The sequence below is a fragment of the Artibeus jamaicensis genome, unplaced genomic scaffold (assembly GCF_021234435.1).
Source record: "Artibeus jamaicensis isolate MK-2021 breed Jamaican fruit bat unplaced genomic scaffold, CSHL_Jam_final contig_28, whole genome shotgun sequence".
In the NCBI taxonomy this organism is placed as follows: domain Eukaryota; kingdom Metazoa; phylum Chordata; class Mammalia; order Chiroptera; family Phyllostomidae; genus Artibeus; species Artibeus jamaicensis.
In genome coordinates, this window is record NW_026521620.1 from 303,658 (window position 1) to 308,373 (window position 4,716).

The following is a 4,716-nucleotide window of genomic DNA, read 5'->3' on the forward strand; positions in this document are numbered from 1 at the left end:
AGTCATCCCTTGATTTATTTTTGAGGTTGGTATGTGCTTCCTCCTATCCTGGCAGTAACTCTACCAGGGGTTGGCAATCCAGAGTGTCTCTCAGGTCAAGAATCTGTGAGAACAAGAAGAACACAGGCCTGAGGTGGTGAGAAGTAACTCAACTCACCAGGTGGGCCTATGGAGGGCTGTGGTTTTTCTGGAAATGAAAGGCAGTCCAACCTTTGACTGTTGGAAGGTTCCTTTCCCACCTACTGAATGTACCAGGCTCAAGAATTAAAGACCTGACCCTGCATTGTCCCCAAGCACGTGGTGGCAACCTCTCATGTAGATACCAGTGCCTTTGATTGTATAAGAAAGCTACTTGTACAGAGATTGGCTACTTGACTCAACACGATCATTTTGACATGGTTCTTTCTTTTTAGCCTTTAGTCCTATCTCATCCCAGGGATGCATTGAATATGTGTATCCATTCACCCCTTGGTGGACACTTGTGTTGTTTCCAATTTGGGACTGTTACATGTAATGCTGCTATGAGCACTTATGCAGAAAAGTCTTTAACCCAGTGAATTAGGTGCTTGGACACACCTGAATAGCCAGAGGACCCTGAAGCCTGTTCTCAAGGTCACAGCCACAGCCCCATCCAGAGGCACAGAAACACCTGCTTCTTCACATGAACCTGTGTCTGCCACAGATCACCCATCAGTCACAACAGTAGTAGAAATAATGGCCCCATCTCCCTTCCAGATTCTGAATTAAACACAAGTGCACCTCAGAGGCTGAATTTGATTCACAACTGCATTTGCAAGCACTAAGAGTTCGGGAAAGGTAGATTCTACTCTTTCAGTCCCTTTGTTATGAGAAAACATGGAAGGAATTGGAGCACAGATGCCAAGTGCCCACAGATAGCAGATGGCATTTCTGAGTCGGCTCGAATGCAGTGTGATTCTGGGTGAGTGGTCCCACGTCAAGAAGCATAAGTTTCCTCATGTGATGTCATTAAATGATGTTTGATCTTCTCTCCTGGACCTTAGAAAAAAGAAGCTAAAACTTCTGTAATTTTCCAAGTGATGAAAGTGATGAGTGTCTTTTGTTGTGGTGACACAACTCCTGGCAGGCCTCTGGGTGGTTGCAGAGTGAGGGCAGTTCACCAGAAAGACAAAGTTTTGAAAAGAAGCTTGGAATTTTCAGCTGTCAATGTAAGAAATGTCTAGACGTGCAGATAATTTTTATGGGTCTATTTGAGCAATCTGGAAGACAGTTGCTGGGGAGCAAAATCTCAGTGGATTGAGAATATGCTCCAGTGTATGGCAGTTTTGCAGCCTATTTTATACAGTACAGTGAAAGCACAAGGCCAGAGGGGTTCCATGAAACCCTCTGGCAATAGATTATGCAGCTGGAAGAAAGTGAAGAGATCTCTGAGCCCGGGAAAATGTAAAACAGACACATACTTTTTTTACATTGGTGGCTACAGAATAGGTAGCACTTCACAATGAACAAAATCACACTTACAAACAACAAAGGCTTTGTTCCTTCTCTGGTGCAGTGAAGGGTCTGTAAAGAGAAGCAGTTATTCAGACATTAGAAAGGTGTCTTCTGGGAGGTGCAAAAGGCACTGAACAGACTCAGTTAAGGCAAACACAGAAAATTATCAAAGAACATGCTGGCCTAGGACCCATTTAGCCACCATGACTTGCATTTCATTAAAAGTTTCCATTTTAGACAATTCTATGTGGTTACTACAGGTCTCTGAGTTTGTAAGTCCCACCACGCAGGCCTCCCCTGAGCTTGGCAAGTTATCATGGGGCCACTTGTTTTCAACACTTCACCTTCTTAGTCATAAATCCACCTAAAGAATAAATAAATGACCAATCTTTTGGTCAGATAACATTGTCTCCAGTGCTAGGTGGGATTCTTAGGAAGACTTAGTGGCAAGGTTTGACTTGCTGGACCATAAACCATTGGTGATGCAGCAGACCTTCCCCTTGGATGGAAGTCAAAGTGGAGTGTTCTCAAAAGAGAAAGCAGGTAAGTGGGAGGGAGTCAGTCCCACACCTCTATTAAGAAAAAAAGCTCTAGATCATGTGTAATCAATAAGGTTTCATGATCTAAGTTTTTTCTCATTTCTCTGTGTGTTGCATCTTGTATAACATTTATGCATAATTTGAGAGCAGACTATGTACCAATCCAGTTTTAACAATCTGACCATGAGATGGGTTCTTATTCACCATGACCCACCTGTTATCAGCTATGAATCATTCATTATTAATCTGATTTTTGATAGATGTGCATTTGGAAGGTGGAAGTTTAAGGTTTACTAGGGGAACAGAACACATTGCTGTAAACTACAATTAGCATGTAAAAGTTGCACAGGTGAGGAGGACAGTAAGAGTTTCATGAGTACATTTTCTCTGCTTCAGCAGCAGGTATGGAGGGCTGTGTTTTTACAGCCAGTTCAGCTTCCATTTGAATAATATAGGTACTAGGACTTATTGAGTTTGGGTATAAAAATTTTCATATAATTAATTTCTAGTATTTATGATAGTCATTAAATTGTACTAACTATTTTGATAGGAATTACATTGAACCTACATATTGCTTTGGGTTGTGTGCACATTTTAATGTTGTTAATTCTTTCAATCCATGAACATGGTATATGTTCCCATTTATTTGTATCTTTCTTCCTTTGTTTCTTCAATGTTCTGCAGTTTTCCAGGTCCAGGTGTTTTACATCTTTACTTAAATTTATCCCTAGGTAATTTATTTTGGTGTTTTTATAGTAAAGGGGATTCTTGACTTAGTTTCTTTTTCTGATAACTTATTGTTGGTATACAAGAATGCCTCTGATTTCTGAATATTGAATTTTTATCTCACTACTTTGCTGAATTCACTTATTAAGTGGAGTAGATTTGATGGAGACTATAGAGTTTTCTATGTACACTATCATGTCATCTGCAAATAATGAAAATTGCACTTTCTTCTCTAGAATTTGGATGCCTTTTATTTCTATTTCTTGTCTAACTTCTGTGGTTAGAACATCCAGTACTATGTTGAGTAAGAGTACTGAAAGCAGGCACCCTTGCCTTGTGCCAGATCTTAAGGCAAATGCTTTTATTTTTTTCCCATTGAGTATGATGTTGACAGTAGGTTTCTCATATATCACCTTTATTATATTTAGGTATGCTTCCTCTTTTCCTACTCTGCTGAGTGTTTTATCATAAATGGGAGCTGGATTTGGTCAAAAGCATTTTCAGCATCTATTGATATACTCCTGTGATTGTTTCCATCATTTTGTTTATGCAATGTATTACATTTATTGATTTGTGAATGTTCTACCACCTTGCATCCTTGGGCTAAGTCCCAGTTGATCATGGCATATTATCTGCTTGATCCAAATTCGCAGTATTTTTTTGAGGACTTTAGCTTCTATGTTCATCAAAGATATGGATCTGTAATTTTCTTTGTATATTGGGTCTTTACCTTGTCCTGCAATTAAGATAATAATGGTCTAATAAAAAGTGTTTATGATTTGTCCCTCACTTTGAATTTTTTGGAATAGTTTGAGAAGAAGTGGTATTAGTTCTCCTTTGAATTTTGATGAAATTTGCCTGTGAAGCCAACTACTCCAGGGCTTTTGTGTGCTGGAAGTTTTCTTTATTAGTGCCTCAGTTTTTCGTGAAGGCTTGTTTTGTGTCCCACCACGTGGTCTATCTTTGAAAATTGTCTGTGTGAATCTGGAAAGAATGTATACTTTGTTACTTTCAGGTGAAATTATCTGTAAATATCAATCAAGTCCATTTGATACAGAGTGAGTTTTTTTTTCTATGGGTGTTTGGGGAAACCCCAAAACCCAGACATTCCAGACTTGTACTTCTTCAACATATCATGTGAGTGTAAGCTAGTGTATATACATGTGCGTGTGCATGCAGGTTTAGAGTTCAGAGGCTTCAGCAGTTCCCAGAATCCAAAATATCAAAGGACAGTAAACTGGTAATATGAGACAGGGTGGAATAAATGAGGGCAAGGAGTGGGAGTGTTGGGCACAGACCCTGCCCCCAGCACATGAATAGTAATCTTGGCCCAGAATAAATCTCAGCACACAGGTGGGAAACAGAACACATTGTATCATTCTGGACAGAGGTGCCTATGAGCCTCACTGAACATCAAGCTTCTCTCAAAGAGGCAGCCACAGAGCAGACCACATATACCATGGGATCCCTGTCAGTCTCTACCCACAGAGGACTTGTCCACTGGAAAGGGCTCCTGCTGGTTGGTGAGTAGGACACAATTCCTTGGGGTAGTGAGCTAAGCATCTGACCCACAAATTGGCTGAGATCTGCTGAAGGGACCAGTGCTCTAAGAGGGGAGGCTTCTATTTGGACCTGAGGGTAAAGGGAAGAGGAGCAGAGTAGGATGAGGAAGGGGGCTCAGCAAGAGGAAAATCTCATAATCTGAAATAGGTGGGAGGTACAAAAATCCTGATTGCTGTGCATTTCCAAACTTACTCATAATTGAGGATCATATTATAAAAACATTATATTAACAGTTTATATCAGGTAACACCAGAAAACAACTGAACCAGGAGTCCAACCGTTTTCTTCACTATCACCCTTGACCATGAGAGACACACTCACACTCAGAGCAAGGATGAGAGTTGAAGAGACCAGCTCAGGCTCCAGGGCCATTTCTTTTGCTCCCAAAACATTAATCCAAATATTCATCAATTTC